Consider the following 18,569-nt stretch of genomic DNA (forward strand, 5'->3'; position numbering starts at 1 on the left):
GTCATTCTCTGCTCCACCTATTTCCAATTTGTATACTTTTTTCCCAATTTCACATACTTGTTTTAGTGATTATTGCCATTTTAATTTATTTGATTACTGTATTAGTGTGTATTTTTAATTTTTGTACCCTCCATCCCTGGTGTGTTGGAGGGCGAGGTGCTGCTTGAAGAGTGATGGGCCTTGGGGACAGGGGATCCAAGAAAAGAGTGGCTGCTTCATGGGTAAGAACAGCATTTGTTAGTTCATTCTAGTGCTAGTAGGGAGGCATTTTGTGTTGAAGATTGTATTTAATATGAGAGATACTGCTAGAAGAATATCTACAGTATATGCCGCAGTCCATATTTCTATGGAAAAAATACATTGCTTTTGAGATGACATAGGGGTATTTATTTTTTTTGCCAAAAGCAGCCAATTGAATTAAATGATGCATGTTAAAGTGATTTTAAATGATCACCTTGTAAAACAACTAATTCAGTTTAAAATATTACATGTTTTATTACATTTGTTAATACATTTTTGTATAGAAATTATAAATACCATTTTTCCCTTTTCTATAAGTGATCACATAATCTTTGTTCTCTGATGCATAAGAGCTGGGGTTGAGGAGAAGCAGCAGTACCCTGAGCTTCCCAGTAAATACTTGTGCAGTGAGGGCTTGTCAGGACAAGTCTGGTCATTGGAGGAGAGCACACTGAGTTGCCAGCACAGCTAGAAGCACAGCGAGAACTGACCATGGTGTGCTCTCCTGCTTAGTTTTTAATAGGAAAGCAAGGGGACTAGCAAGAACACAAGGGATTTCACACAAAGGAAGAAATACAAAGAGAACAGGATATTTTCTCACACAAGCACATGGAACAGCAAGCACATATCAAGAATATTAAGTGTTGGGGTAACAAACGCTTTAAGTGATTTTTGAAACACACACAGGGCAAACAGTAAGCTATTCTTCTTTTTCCTCCTCTATCAGATGTTGAAGACCCAAGCACTGAATCATGGGAGATCATATGCTCCCCCCATATTGGAAACCACCGATATTTTGCAGTCGTTATGATAGAAGAAGGAGCATTAGCTTGTGATTATTATTGGGTCCAGGGGTGTGTTTCAAAGAGGCCTTGTAATTTATTTTCTGAATGGGTAAGGTGACAGCATCTCCTTAAATCCTGCTGCATACTGTATGTGTGTGAGAATATCTATGGACTCCGCCACAGAGTCAGGAGATACTAAGCACTGCCAATTAATTGCCAATAGTAATTTAAACAATAATCACTCTAAGTGATACTGCTGTTGTGTCAAGGTCAAATAATAGTGATGATCATTGATCATCAGCAAGCAATTGGAATATTGTTGTAGGCTCTGGGCAGCACTGTCCAGTACATTGACTGCAGACGATGATGAAGAATCAGAAATAAAGGAATTACAAATTAGCACTGAAGGCTGTAAATTGCACAGTTGATGTGCTTAGGTCTGAGGATTATGATGATAAATTCAAGCTTTGAGTGCAGACAGATACAGGAAAAATGTGTTCACCTGAAGTGCATTTATATGAGGTTTTGGGTTGATTTTCTAATGCAGCGTACACATGGTCAGAATTTCTGATGGAAAAAGTCTGACGAGAGCTTTTCATCGGATATTCCAACCGTGTGTATGCCCTATCGGACTTTTTCCATCAGATCTTCTGACAGACTTAGAAAAAAAATCCTATCGGAAAATCCGTTCATCTGTATAGAATTCCGACGCACTAAAAACCATGCATGCTCGGAATTAAGTCGACGCATGCTCAGAAGCATTGAACTTCATTTTTCTTGGCTCGTCGTAGTGTTGTACGTTACCGTGTTCTTGACGGTTGGAATTTGGTGTGACCGTTTGTATGCAAGACAGCTTGAGCGGAATTCCATCGGAAAAAACATCCAAGTTTATTCCGACGGAAAAAACAGTCATGTTTACAGGGCATTAGAGTAGAGCATGCTCACTTTCAAAGTGAAGTTTCACCTATCTCATTGAATGAGGTGACACAAAGTGAAATGCAGCGAGGAAAAAAAAACATTCACAATGATTAAAGCTAGCACAACCCCACCTTATTCACTAAGCTAAGTGAATTTTCTCTTTGAAAAAGGGAAGTATGGATTTAAAAAAAATAAACAATCATACTCTCCTAGATGGCTGCAGCAACAATCCTCTAAGGGTGGCTATACACAGAGCAAATATCTTTCCTGCAACCACGTGTTGCAGGAAAGAAATTTGCTTGATTCCGCCATCAACACAGACAGTGTTGATGCAGGAATCACTCCTGTTGGGCCCTCTTCTCCTGACAGGGGTCAGGAGTAGGGATGAGCTTCGTATTCGAGTCAAACTCATGTTCGACTCGAACATCGTATGTGCGATCGTTCGTCGAATTACGAACGTTTTGGGCCGTTCGCGCCAAATTCGAGTTACGTTTCACAGCCCATAATTCACTGTGGCATCACAGTTCATTGCTGGCTGATGATTGGCCAAGCATGCACTATGACCCGCATGCTTGACCAATCACAGCTTTCAAAAAACGGAGAGCCATAATTGGCCAAAGCTAGGGTGGCTTTTGCCAATAATGGCTCAGGGGGTTTAGTACACGCCCCACACTATAAAAGGCCACCTGCAGCTCGGCCTTGTGTAGTGTGTTGCATTGGTTAAAAGAGAGAAGACAGAGAGAGAGTGTCATTTTTAGTAGGTAGATAGAGCAGGCAGGCAGGCAGGCTAGTCAAAGTTACAGTGTGTAGATGATATATATGCATCCCAGGTGTTGTGTATATATATTTATACACTGTACACTAATTTACTGGCAGGCAGGTGATTGTGCTAGCTGCAGTATTCTCACGTGGTGTAGTGCCTGTGTCCTCTGCAGTGTGCACCATAAAGCTACGTGGTGTGTGTACTGCCTTTGTCCTCTGTAGTTTGCACTTAAAGCTACTTGGTGTGTACTGCCCGTGTCCTCTGCAGTGTGCACCTAAAGCTATGTAGTGTGTACTGCCTGTGTCCTCTGCAGTGTGCACCTAAAGCTACGTGGTGTGTGTACTGCCCGTGTCCTCTGCAGTGTGCACCTAAAGCTACGTGGTGTGTGTACTGTCTGTGTCTGTGCTATTTTTCTCAATGATTTTCATCCATATTGCAGGGACCAGACATTACATTAAAGCCACAAGCAGTTTTAAATTACTTTTTTCTTATAGTAATCTCATTTTGTGCAGGGACAGTTCTAAACACATGCCACTTCACAGGCATAGTATAGACACCCAGCAGGTACAATATTTAAAGGAATGTTTCATTTTTTTTAAAATTTAAGCATCATTAAAATCACTGCTCTAGAAAAAACGACCGTTTAAAAAAAAAAAATCTATTGATACATGTTCCCTGGGGCAAGACCCGGGTTCTGAAAGACGTTTTACGACAATAACTTGCATATTAGGATTTAAAACTAGCACCGTTGAATTCGAACATTCGAGTCCCATAGACGTCAATGGGGTTCTAAATGTTCGCGCCAACGGTCGGTCCGTTCGAAGGTTCTGGTGCAAACCGAACGGGGGGGTTTCGGCTCATCCCTATTCGGGAGAGGGTGGGGGAAGCCGTTCCAGCTGGGAGAAGACACTTGTTGCTAGCGGCTGTTGCAGCTGCTAGTGATAATAATAGGTAAAACCTGGCATGCTGGTTGTACCTAAGTTGATCGATTGATCAACTTGGTACATTCAGCCTGCCCATACATGGTATTCTGCTGAACCGGCAAAGATTTGAACCGTGTATGGCCTGCCTTATACTGAAAACTGAGTGATCAAACACAACTAATCACTCAGTTTTCAGTCTTCAGCCTGCAGAGAGATTGTGATTGTCAGTCACTGGCACTCTGCTCTGCCCCTCCAACACTCACTGAAGTGCAGGGCTGTAGAGGGTGCAAGAGCAGCTGGCTGCCAGTCCAGGCATCTGGGTGGATCCCTTCTGTAAGATCAGGATCTTTCCTAAATCTGGAGTGGTTGAGTGATGTCAGTCGACAGCGGGTTTTAGTAGAACAATATCAATTCCTGTGATCCATAGCAGATGCTTAGCCAAAGTCCCTTTGGTTATACTCCTTTAGAATGCAATTAAGTTGACTTAAATCAGTGGCAGCCCGTCCATAAGCGGAGCACGGGCACCACTGCCCCTATTCATGCGTCCGGCCCCCTGATCTACATACAGGGCACTGGACTATGGATTCCAATGGAGGGGTGTGTTTAGTTGAAGCACGTGATTAGAGCCAAAGGCTCTAATAGGCTTCAAATAAGGGTGGGCTCAGGGCACAGAGCACTGCACCCTGAGCCTACCCAGTTGTGTGACTAGCGAATTTTTCACACTGAATTTCCTCCCCGCCAATCAGGAAGGGAGCAGTGAGACCCATTTCCTGATTGGCAGAAAGGATCCTATTGGCCTGGGGGGAGGAGGGAGGAGATGCACATCAAGAGGACGACACATGGCCTGAGGAGACAGAGGACCGACTGACCCACCAGCCACCACTGCTTCTCTCCTCTTTTCTAAAGTGTAGTCTCTCCTCTCCTCCCCCTCTCCCGCTCATGTTGTGTCTACGGTTCCTGAGCTCTGGAGCGGACCTCACCCCCCTCACCCAGCCCCCCGAGGGATCTAGGGGTTCCCTGCAAAGTCTGCTCTCCCGGGGGAATCCAGGAACCCCGGAGCCAGGAGGACTATACCCTCTGACAGGCAGAAGACACCCTGAAATCACAGACACCCCACATTGCAGACATCTCTAAGGGAGAAGACAACAGGAGCCCCCCTTCCTCCACCGACACCACCCACCAGGAACTCCCCCATGACCCCCCTGAATGTGACCCCCCGGATCAGACGGAGACCCACCTGGTCAGCATATGGAAGAAACAGCTGGAAACGTGGTGATTATCAGAATCTGCAGCAAGTGGTGAGCGACCCGCTACCGGGCATTCATCTGTATACTCCATGCATACATCTGTTTCAGACAGTTGGGGGTGCCACCGGCTGTCCAACAGGGGGGGGGGTGGTTGTTGTTTGCCGCTCCCCCCCCAAAAAAAAACACCAGCCACAACTGACTTCAATCATCCGAATAATGTGCAAGCAAAGATGTTTTTTTTTTTTTTTTTTATATATTTTCAAATTTCCACTTAGTTTATCTCATTCCCTGAGATAAAAAAATTCACCTAGGTAGATGAGCATGATTTACTTCTTTAGTAGATCAGGATTAGTGTGTCACATGCCTCATAAATGATTGTGGGGCAGAGCGGGAAATTCACAGGGAAGGCTGGACATGGGTTTATTTACTAAAGGTAAATATGTTGATCACTTAGTAAGAGCACATTTTCACTTTGCAAGTGAACTTCCTATAGCTTAGCAAATGAGATGAAGCTTCATTTACTTCCACTATCCAGTCACGCGCAAGAATTTCTTGCTTGTGGTTGGGTATTCTTTACAAAGTCAATTTTCACTGCTTTTACAGTATTAAGCTAAGAGAAAATTCTCTAGCAAAGTAAAATCTAATTGTGTGAAATCAACATGCTCCACTCATTCTATCAATCCCATATTTTTTGGGCTGAAACATTGCTCAAACTAAACCTTTAGTGAAAACAAATTAGTGCAATCTATTGTATCTTGAGTCTATGTTTGGCAGATAAATGATCATTTTAAATGAACGTATGTGCACACAACAATTCCTGTACTGGTGGACAGAAAGCTTTTGAAAGGGACTGCTGTGTGCAAATATGTTATTTAACCAGTTAAGCCCCGGACCAATATGCAGCCTAAAGACCCAAGGTGTTTTTACAGTTCGGGACTGCGTCGCTTTAACAGACAATTGCGCGGTCGTGCGACGTGGCTCCCAAACAAAATTGGCGTCCTTTTTTCCCCCACAAATAGAGCTTTCTTTTGGTGGTATTTGATCGCATCTGCGGTTTTTAGTTTTTGCGCTATAAACAAAAATAGAGCGACAATTTTGAAAAAAATGCAATATTTTTTACTTTTTGCTGTAATAAATATCCCCCAAAAACATATATAAAAACATTTTTTTTCCTCAGTTTAGGCCGATACGTATTCTTCTACCTATTTTTAGTAAAAAAAAATCGCAATAAGCGTTTATCGATTGGTTTGCGCAAAATTTATAGCGTTTACAAAATAGGGGATAGTTTTATTGCATTTTTATAAAATTTTTTTTTTTTACTACTAATGGCGGCGATCAGCAATTTTTTTCGTGACTGCGACATTATGGCGGACACTTCGGACAATTTTTAAACATTTTTGGGACCATTGTCATTTTCACAGCAAAAAATGCATTTAAATTGCATTCTTTATTGTGAAAATGACAGTTGCAGTTTGGGAGTTAACCACAGGTGGTGCTGTAGGAGTTAGGGTGCACCTAGTATGTGTTTACAACTGTAGGGGGGTGTGGCTGTAGGAATGACGTCATCGATCGTGTCTTCCCTATAAAGGGAATGACGCGATCGATGCGCCGACACAGTGAAGCACGGGGAAGCCGTGTTTACACACGGCTCTCCCCGTTCTTCAGGTCCGGGGAGCGATCGCGACGGAGCGGCTATAAACAAATAGCCGCGCCGTGGTCCCGGATCGCTCCCCGAGCGGACCCGACCTCCGCATGTAGCGGGGGGGGTCCCGATCGGACCCCCCACCCGCTAATAGGCGAGGACGTACATGTACGCCCATGTGCCTGTACGTGCCATATTGTGGACGTATATGTACATGCGGGGGTCGGGAACTGGTTAAAGAGCAACAATCAAACTCTAGCATGTTCCTTTTTCAAACAAACACAAATGAATAATATTCAGTACATGCTGGGCAAAGTACCTGTATTCTTTATATATCCAGCAACTACTGCTGCCTTTACCTTTAGAAATGATAGAGACTTGCAATGGGCTTTGTTTAATTTGGATTAACTTTTCCAGATGTTATGGCATAATATCAAAGATGGCATGATCCATTTCACTTTGTGTTTCTCAATTTTCCTAAGCTGATGTAAATTGGCAATTAATAGAGGAAATGCAAATCAAAGTGAGAGGACTGAACTTTAATGCAATAGGAGGTTTTAATTTTTTTTATTTCATTCAATGTTAAAACGTTGAGTTCTTGGGACACAACTTGAAACACTGTTAAGTTGCATAGAGAATTGCATAGAGAAGGGGCGGCAACTTCCTCTGACACTCCCGTTGCTATGGAAACCTGACTGAAACCTATTACATCGCTTGTGCAGCACTGAGCATGTGCGAGATCTGCAAGGCTGAAATCCAGGAAGTCATACAGTCTGGCTTCATGTTGCCCACACTTAAGATGGCCACGGTCTATTTCTAGATTATAAACTAACTAAATGCTCTAACAACCTAACAAAACGGACCTTAGTTTACAGACTAACTTTACTAGACTACATTAAGCTTGTGTATTACAGGGGTATTTAAATTTAAAAAGTGAAATTGTGGGTGGAACTCCCCTTTAACCCATTTCCCAGTCTCCTACATGTCTAACTTTGTGGTGTAGGTGACCCAACTCGCTGCTTTACTGTCTTTCGTTCCTTCAGTGCCAAGTAGCTGTTGTTGATGAGAAATATAATAAAAAGCATGCTATCCCAGTCTCTTATTCTACATTGTCAGTCTGTTATAAGATATGACCTCTAGCAACATGTCTATTAATTCATTGGTTTTTCTTTCACTATATTTTTCTATTAGTCTCTTATCTTGTTATTGTGCTTCAAAAGAGTGTAAGAAAAGACCCAAGAACAAGCTAGAATGAATGGCTTACAATGTACATGTATCAGACACCTAATCATTTGGGCCAAAAAGCACATTACAAAGGGGGTTATTGTTCTTCAGATTCGTTGAGATGCCCTTTCTTTCTTATGAAAAGCTTTGGGTGGTTACAAAGAGGCTGAACACATCAATGGATATTCCTACTATCAGGCAGAGTGAGAATATTGTTTCATGAGATATCCTCCAGCTTTTAGCTTTCCAACTGCCCTGTAATTTCCTTCACTGTCTCATTGTTACTCAACATTTAAACAAGATTACATGTATTTATTTTAGAAATAACGCTATCTGTACATAGAACACAAAGGGAGTTATTCAATATCACTCTCCAAAGAGTAATGGCAAGGTAAAGGTTTGCCCAGAAATGGGCTTGAATAGGATGCTATAACGATTTTAGCACATTTTTTTTTGTTAAAGTTTATATACATTTATCTGCTTATATGCTTTTTTTTCAAATCTTTATGAAATCCTTGTGTTTCAAATAAGGATTTAAAACATGGTCCATCTGTGAAGGTTTTACAGGTAAGTTTTGCAAATTATTCTGGACTTTCTGATAAGAACGCCCAGACTGCACCATCACCTGTTAATTGCTTCTGCATAATTGAAAATCTGTATTGGTCCTAATGAGCTAGAAAGAGAGGGGGTCATCTTACTTTTACAGTTGTTTTGTGAACTGTTGTGAGTGGGATAAGAAATTCCAACAACAAAAACTGTATATATTGTAGTTTATCAGTTCCTATATGTGGTGGCTGTGGTAGTTCTTATTTTTCATGCTTATGCCCTGTACACATGATCGGAATTTCCGATGAGATAAAATCTGATGGAATTTTCCGTCGGAATTCCATTCAAGCTGTCTTGCATACACACTGTCAGACCAAATTCCGACCGTCCTAAACGCGGTGACGTAAAACACTATGACGAGCCAAGAAAAATTAAGTTCAATGATTCCAACATGCATCGACTTGATTCTGAGCATGCATGGTATTTTTTGTGACCAGTTTTAATAAAAGGAACATTTTTTGGAGTGCGGCTGTCCAAGTTTTCCTCTATATTTTTGCATTATCATTGCATTGCCGGCACCCATGGTTTGGATTCAGTAAGAAGGCTCTTTGGTTTCATCTGAGCGGTTACCCTTTCCTCTATCATGTTTTTTTCTCCATCGGAGTTCCACACAGACGATTGTAATTTCCGAAAGGAAATTTTTCCATCAGAAAAAAAAAAACATGTTCTATTTCTAAACTCCAACGGAAAAAAAGTCTGATGGGACCCACACACGGTCGGAATATCTGATGAGAACATTCTGTCAGACTTTTTTCATTGGAAATTCTGATCGTGTGTACAAGGCATAAGAATATTTTAGTAGGTACAGAAACTGCTTTTTGCTTTTTTCCAGAAATGCAGTGTCCTTATCACTTACTGTCAGAAGAGCTAAGAGTGAAAACAATGTTACATTTCTTTTGTAAACCATTTAATACTATCACCCCCTATGTAATAGAGACGAACAAAGGAAAACATCTCATATTTCCACACTATGTATTAGGCCTTGTACACACGACCGAACATGTCCGCTGAAACTGGTCCGTCGAACAAGTTTCCACGGACATGTCCGACCGTGTGTAGGGCCTACCGGACAGTTTTCCGGCCTAGCGGACAGGTTTCCAGCGGACAAAAGTTTCTTAGCATGCTAAGAAACTTGTCCGCTGGAAGCCTGTCCGTCGGACATGTCCGATGGTTAGTACGACTCATCGGACATGTCCGCTGGCCTGAAATCCCACGCATGCGTTGAATTGATTTGACGCATGCATGGAAGCATTGAACTCCCGTGTCAGAGAACATCGGTGTCTTCTATGTCACTGCATTCTCTGTCTGCTGGGATTTTGGTCTGATGGTGTGTACACACATCAGACCAAAAGATCCCAGCAGACATGTCCGATGAAAACGGTCCGCGGACCGTTTTCATCGGATATGTCTGCTCGTGTGTACAAGGCCTTACGCCTTGTACACACGACCGGATCGATCCGCTGAAACTGGTCCGCCGGACCAGTTCCAGCGGACAGATCCGGTCGTGTGTAGGCCCGAGCGGACAATTGTCCGGCGGATCGGACAGTTTCCAGCGGATAAAAATTTCTTAGCATGCTAAGAAATCTGTCCGCTGGAAACCTGTCCATCGGACGTATTCGGTCGTCTGTACAGACTCACCGGACACGTCCGACCGACCGCCATCCCTCGCATGCGTAGTACTGATTTGACGCATTCGTGGAAGCATTGAACTTCCAGGGCCGCGCACATCGCAGCGTCATCGTCGCGGTGACGGCGCGGCCACGCCCTGCGTATTGTTTACGTGCGGATTTCTGTCTGATGGTGTGTACAACCATCAGACAGAAATCTCCGGGCGGACATGTCCACTGAAAACGGTCCGGCGGACCGTTTTCAGCGGATTATCCGTCCGTGTGTACGGGGCCTTAGAGATAAACATAGGAAAACATGTTTGAAGTCTAGCCTGAGTGACTACCGTGGCTTCGATCATAGATATAGTGGAGAAGTTGGTATACCCACTTAGGGGCAAGATGTGTGTTGTTCACAGGATTACAAGCTGAAAAAAAGGAAAAACGAATGCTGCCACCACATCTAAGGCTTAGTAAGTTGAAATGTGTTTGCTTTTGGGTTTATACGCTTTAAAAGATCTGAATCACAGAAGTTAAATTACAAAGATTATTCATATCATGAATAGCAGTACACTGAGCTGGTAGATGACTGAGGCATGATAGATTATTGCATTTAAGGTGACCCCGTCATGTAGCAAAATATAAGATCAAAAGTTCCTGCAATAAAAGAGCTTTTATTCTCTCTGACCACCCATTTCTCTTACAATCCCTCAGTTTGTGTCTGATGCCTGTGCCCCTTGATGAAAACTGTGGTTCAGTCCACCAGCCCATGTGTCTTGGTTGTATCCTGCAACGATGTAGGGGTTGCAGGAAGGAGCCACTGTAAGCAGTGGAAACCACTGATACTCCTGAAAAAAGTTGAATGTCGTAGGGCAGTGTTTCTCAACCTGTTTTCGGTCATGGCACCCTTTAAATTTATAAGTAAATATTTTCACATAATGCACATTCACATACATAAGACACCCAACATTAGAGGTGATTTATTGTCCCACAGCAAACAGGTCTGCACACTGGAACTGACTAGTATTCTAGTGTTTCTCTTCTCCCTAATTTTCTCTCCCTCACTCAACCAATATGACCCCAATGATGATGGAAAGGGGCAGGGGGGGGGGGGGGACAAACAAGGATGCTGTGCAGGAGTCTGATGTCCTCCTTATCAACTGATGACATCATTGGTTGTTAGGACATAGGTGTTTAGATGGTTGAAGTGGTCCACAATAAAAACTGTCTTTGTGTAACTAAAAGGCAGTATTGATTCCCCCACTGGCTTGTATACAACTTTTTGGCAATTTTTCAGCATTTTTCCAAGGCACCCCAGGGAAAGGGCTGATGTAGGGTATTATGGCAGATGCAACGTTGGAACACTGGGAAGGTAAAAGACATGGGGCACTCAAGATGTGAGTTTAAATCTTCTTGTATTGCAGGGCCCTTTCATTTGTAACCTGACAGGGTCACTTTAAAAATTGTATTCAAGAATACGCATTTTTTATTAAATAAAGTTGTATGTGGTGCCACACCAGAGGGCCAAATATACAATATTATTCTGTCATCCCATCTAAAAAGGACAGCAATACAATTTTTAACTGCAACATTTGGTAAAACACACCATAAAGCAAAAGGAAAATAAAGAGTACATTCTGTAGTCAGAATCAGCTCGTTTGTGTTGTTATTTATTTCCTTTCTCTATACATTTGGCTGACAATATAGCATTCACAAATTTTCTTCATTGAATATATGATTTCATCCTGCTTCATTCAAGCAGCAGAGTGATCTTCGCAGTATGAGAAATAATTGAAGGATGATTAAATCGATAGTCCGTGCGTAGGAGTAATTTCATTTTTTTTTTTGTTATCACTCCATTAAAGCAGATTATATTGGAGCCATTATCCAAGTGTTTTACATGAGTGGTGAGAGAAATGATGTGCCATGTGCTTTTTCTTTCTTTAGGAAATAGTATTTTCTTTTAAGTGTTGTTTTCCCATTTTTATGAATCATCTTTTGTAACATTTTAATTGTTCTCTTAAAGTAGAATCTTTTCCATAGTTTACTTATTACTGTACAGCACACACTATATAGTAAACTTAGATCTGCAGTTTTTTGTATTAGTACTGTGCATTGACATGACTTTACATTACATTTCCCAATGATATAATGTGAACTGAATTCACACGTTATGCAAGTTAATATGCTGGGTAGACAATTAATGTCCAGAAAATGCATCAATATTTTATGGTCTTATTGTGTAGACTCCATATCTTTGGTAAAAATAAACCAAATTAGTGGATATTATTTAGTCTGTGTGAAAGATATAGGCCGAGATTCAGATACATTGGCATATCTTTGAGCAGGCGTAGCGCATCTCATATGCGCTACGCCGACGTAACGTAGAGAGGCAAGTACTGTATTCACAAAGCACTTGCTCCCATATGTATGCCGGCGTAACGTAATTGGGCCGGCGTAAGCCCGCGTAATTCAAAGTAGCAAGGCAGTGGGCGTGTTGTATTATAATGAAGCGTGACCCCATGTAAATGCATGGCAGATTGAACGGCACATGCGCGCGCATGCTCAGAATCACGTCGCAAATACTCCCTAAGATACGTTGGCTCAGTGCTTTCGACGTGAACGTAACCTATGCCCAGCCCCATTCACGTATGACTTACGCAAACAACGTAAAATATGACGCTTTTTCCGACGTCCATACCTTAACATGACTTACCCCTGCTTTATGAGGGGTAAACTTACGCCAGACGTACGCCTTACGTAAACAGCGTAGCTTAATGCGACGGGCGCAAGTACGTTCGTGAATCGGCGTATCTAGGTCATTTGCATATTCGACACGTAAATCTACGGAAGCGCCCCTTGCGGCCAGCCTAAATATGCACCCAAGATACGACGGCGTAGGAGACTTACATCGGTCGTATCTTGGCAAATTTCAGGCGTATCTAGTTTCAAGAATACGCGTATAGATACGACGGCGCACATTTGGACTTACGACAGTGTATCTGGAGATACGTTGTCGTAAGTCCTTTCTGAATCCCGGCCATAGAGTCTATAAGTTATGGTGCCAATCACTGAAAATGTATCACACCTGATCACAATTGATGTACTGATGGCCTATCCTATTCCTTGAGACCCTAACAAACCAGGAAAGTACAAATACCCCCCCAATGACCCCTTTTTTTTTGGAAAGTAGACAGTCCAATGTATTAAGTAAGCAGCATGGTGAGTTTTTTGAAGTTGTAATTTTTTCCCCAAACTTCTTGGAAACTTAAGATTTTTTTGTTACATTTTTTACACAAACTTGTAATATTAACAGATTATTTCTCACACACAGCATATGCAAACTTGCAACTATACCCCAAAATACATTCTGCTACTCCTCTTGAGTATAGCGATACCACATGTGTGAGACTTTTACACAGCCTGGCAACATACATAGGCCCAAAATTGAAGTTGCACCTTCAGGAGTTCTACAAGCATAAATTACACATCTTATTTCTCAACCACCCATTACACTATTTAAGGCCCAGGAGCACCAGGGACAATGGAATTGCCCACAAAATTACCCAATTTTGGAAAGCTAACACCCCAACGTATAATCTTTGAGGCTCAATGAGCATTTTGAACATGTGGATATGTTTTTGGATATGTGGAAAAAAATGAAAACACATTTTTTTTACGCAAAGATGTCCATTTATAAGATATTTCTAACACATAGCATGTAAATAGCAAAAGTTACCCCCTAAAATACATTCTGCTACTCCTCCTGAGTATGGCAATACCACATGTGTGATACTTTTACACAGCCTGGCCACATACAGAGGCCCAACATTGAAGTAGCACTTTCAGGCGTTCTACAGGCATAAATTACACATCTAGTTTCTCAACCACCTATTACACTTTTGAAGGCCCTGGAGCACCAGGACAATGGAGTTGCCCACAAAATGACCCCATTTTGGAAATAAAACACCCCAATTTATAATCTATGAGGCATAACAAGTCTTTTGAATGGTTAATTTTTTTCCAGAAGTTTTCTGAAAATGTGGGAAGAAAATTAACACATTTTTTTACACAAAGTTGTCAATTTATAAAATCTTTCCAACACATGTACGTAGCAAAAATGACACCCCAAAATACATTCTGCTACTCCTTCTAAGTATAGCGATACCATATGTGTGAGACTTTTACACAGTCTGGCCACATACAGAGGCCAAACATCCAAGTAGCACCCCCAGGCGTTCTAGGAGCATAAAGTACATGTAACGGTCACCACCGTTTACGACCTTCCATCCCAGTCACGACAGCTTATCGACACTCCAACCAACAGGACCCGATCCATAAGAATTCCCCCCAGACACGAGACACAGCTCTGTGCTTCTGGTTTCAAATGTAAATGATACTTTAATGGTTTCTTCTCAGCTTTTTATACAGTACAAGGCATTAAAGCAACAATGAGATCTCCACCCCCCTAATCACACACTAAGGCTAATTACTAAACATTCCTTAATTAACAGCATAACAACAAAACACCTTCACACTCTGAATTCCCTAGGCAGACGTTTCGTCTCCGCATACAGCTTGACACCTATTCACACCTCTGAGCATCACTAGGCTGTAGACAGTGTTATCACACATTGGTTAATGGAATCTCTTAGGAGTCTATGCAATTAACACCTTTACACAAGGACAATGGGATGTCTTCCAGGCCCTGACTCAATTAGCATGTCACTAGTCAGGGCTAATCATAGAATGAGTCACTATTGACTGGTTGGGCCAACATCCTGCAGTATCTCAAAATCCTGCAATACGAACTATCAGTGATGTCCTATCTCATGTAATACATGAATTATGATTCACTTGCCACCCCATGCCCAAAAGGCACAGGGTGAAATCAGACCCAAGAGTTATCAGTGACGCTGACACAGGAGTATGCCCCATCCTCACAAAGTCTCTGGGTGTCCCGGGTCATTCCGTTACAGTACACATATCAAATTTTTGAAGGTCCTTCATATTTCCAACACATAGCATGTACATACCAAATAACAAAAGCTTACCTGTGGTTTTAGTAGTGCAGTGGTTCACAGAGGAGAGCATCAGTCCAGGCAGCAGGCAGGGATATTGCCCATAGTTAGTACAGGCATAGATACTGTCAGCACAGCCAAAGCATTGGTCCAGGTAGCAAGCCGAGATGTCCAGGCAGAAATACTGTCCATAGTCAGTAGAGGCAGCAGGCAGCTATGTGGTCAGCACAGCCAAAGTGTTGGTCCAGGCAGGAGGAAGAAACACGGTCCATAAAGTCCTGGGTCATTACAGGCAGCGATATGGTCAGCACAGCCAAAGTATTTGTCCATGCAGCATTAAAACCAACAAGCTTAAGGCCAGGGGGACGGGGGTAGTGGCTTCTCCCACCCAAATCTCTATGAAGGCTAATGTGAACACAGAAACCAAAAACAGTTTTTCTTTATTCAGAACGCTATTCTGAAGTCCCTCACATATGTGAGACCCCTGTGTGCTAAAGTAGAAGGGCAAAGTGGCAGGCAAAAACATGGTCGATTAACAGGCCGAGGTTGCTGCACGTGGAAGTCAGAAACATGGTTTAAAACAGCAGGCAGAGGCATTGTTGGTAAACAGGTTGAGTTTGGTGCACCTGGAAGTCAGAAACATGGTTTAAAATGGCAGGCAAAGACATTGTCGGTAAACAGGCCAGGGTTAGTTAACTTGGAAGGTAGAAACATGATTACAGGCAAATGATCCATACAGGTATTTGAAATGGGGAAATGGCAGTCTGTTAAAAATAAGGGGAACCAATATCTAATGGATGTGTGGTAACTTCTGAAGCAATCTCCAATGCACAGGCCAGGTTCAGAGGGACATTGGGGGCAATAATAACTTGTATCTCTTCTAACTCCCCCTATGCTGCATACGCAACATTTCTTTTGGCGTCTTCTTCCGGATTCTGTGGGGGGAATGTTATAGGGAAAATGTTGCTCATGAAGTCGACTCATACTATCAGAGCGAATGATTCCTGCTTCGGGTCCTTGTTGGTAAATCAGGGCAGTCACGATGTCTTATATTGAACTTGGTTGGGGACTTCTTCAGATAAGATATAGAAATGAGTGCATCACACTCTTGAGATACTACAAGATGGCTGACACTAAACTTGACAGACTTTCACCTCAGAACATCTCCTCCTGTCACAGTCTTAGTATTCCTGTCATGCCATCAGATTTGACTAGGCCTCACTCTTAATAAGTCCCAGTTTAAGTAGAAGATGAAACCATTGAAGGCCTGGGGCCTGCAGTACATCTCATGGTGACAACCGGTCCTTTTAAGTCCATTTAATGGTGATAGATGGATCCCAGCGGTCCGACTTGCAAATCTTGTCCGCCCTCATGGCTGCATCGATTTGACACAAACGCCACAGTCTCCCCTTCTGGCTCTACACCCAGCTCCCCTGGCATGCCTCCTCCAGATATCCCCAATGTGCTTCCACTCACCGACACCTGCCCTGGATCCTTCCTGAAAGGACTTACTCTGGAATGTGGGGACCAACTGTCTCTTCTAGCTCCTGTTCCAGGAAACCTCTCCATGACCGTGCAAGGAGAGGCTCCCTTCCAGCTCTTGAGCTCCTCTGCTGGGAGTTAGATGGGGGTGTTACACCTGCACGACAGTCTAGCACTCTATTCTTCAGTTCACCTAGCCGACAACTCCTCCCACAGCAGGCTGACCATGGCTATATGTAGGAGGCCTGCCCCCTGCCAATCCTAGATGGGGATTGGTAAAAGCTCCTCACATGTACCCCATGTCACTCCAGCACTCAGCCCTGTCCCTTTACCAGAACATTTTCCACTGGAAACAGTGGAGATGCCCAAGAGCTGAAGTACATGTCTGTCACCTACTGCTACACTAAACCACTCCCCTGCCCCCAGTTTAAAAATAAACAGGCCTAGCATGCAGCATAGGCCTACGTAAATTTACCTGCACTTGCAGCTAACAAAAAAACCCTACACTTAGCACCTACCTAAAGGTAGAGGGTCCTACATAAATTTTAGTGGATGAGTGCAATAGCTTTTGTTTGATTATATACATCACTATTTCTCAGCCCCCTACTCCCTCCAGTGTGCATCACCCCCAGGCCACTTCATATATCCATCTGGCAGACATCACTCAGAGCTGCTTCCTACCCTCCCAGCTGAGGGAAATCATTCCATGTTTACTTACCTTCCCTTCTCTTCCCAACATCACTCCCTGAACACTCCCATAGACACTGCAAGAAACCCCTCCCCTGTCTGCCACTGTCATTCCCTCCGCACTCCTCTCCTGTACATACTTCCCCCATCATCCTCTCCCTCCATACTCCTCTCCTGTACATAGTGCCCCATAATCCCCTCCACACTCCTCTCCTGTACATACTACCCTCATTATACCCTCCACACTCCTCTCCCGTACATAATGCCCCCATCATATCATCCACACTCCTCTCCTGTACATTCTGCCCCCATCATACCCCCCACACTCCTCTCCTGTACATACTGCCCCTGTAATACCCCCCACACTCCTCTCCTGTACATACTGCCCGTTTCATACCTCCCACACTGCTCACCTGTACATACCGCCCCCATCATACCTTCAGCACTCCTCTGCTGTACATACTGCCCCATCATCCCCTCCACACTCCTCTCCTGTACATACTTCCCCCATCACCCCCTCCACACTCCTCTCCTGTACATACCGCCCCCATTATACCCTCCGCACTCCTCTCCTGTACATAATGCCCCATCATCCCCTCCGCATTCTTCTCCTGTACATAGTGCCCCATCATACCCTCCACACTCCTCTCCTGTACATACTGCCCCATCATACCCTCCACACTTCTCTCCTGTACATACTGCCCCCATCATATCATCCACACTCCTCTCCTGTACATACTGCCCCATCATCCCCTCCACACTTTTCTCCTGGACATACTGCCCCAATCATACCCTCCGCACTCCTTTTCTGTACATACTGCCTCCATCATACCCTCCACACTCCTCTCCTGTACATAATGCCCCCATCATACCCTCCACACTCCTCTCCTGTACATACCGCCCGATTATACCCTCCGCACTCCTCTCCTGTACATACTGCCCCTATCATCCCCTCCACACTCCTCTCCTGTACATACTGCCCCATCATACCCTTCACACTCCTATCCTGTACATAAATACACCCATCATACCCTCTATACTCCTCTCCTGTACATACTGTCCCCATTATACCCTCCACACTCCTCTCCTGTACATACAGCCCCCATCATACCCTCCACACTTTTCTCCTTTACATAATGCCCCCATCTTGCCCTCCACACTACTTTTCTGTACATATTGCCCCTATCATACCCTCCACACTCCTCTCCTGTAAATAATGCCCCCATCATACACTCCACACTTCTCTCCTGTACATACTGCCCCCATCATACCCTCCACACTCCTCTCCAGTACATACTGCCCCTGTTATACCCCCACACTCCTCTCCTGTACATACTGCCCCCATCATACCCCCACACTCCTCTCCTGTACATACTGCCCATGTCATACCCTCTACACTCCTCTCCTTTACATACTGCCCCTGTCAT

Source organism: Rana temporaria, chromosome 3 (genome assembly GCF_905171775.1).
Source record: "Rana temporaria chromosome 3, aRanTem1.1, whole genome shotgun sequence".
NCBI classification, from domain to species: Eukaryota; Metazoa; Chordata; class Amphibia; order Anura; family Ranidae; genus Rana; species Rana temporaria.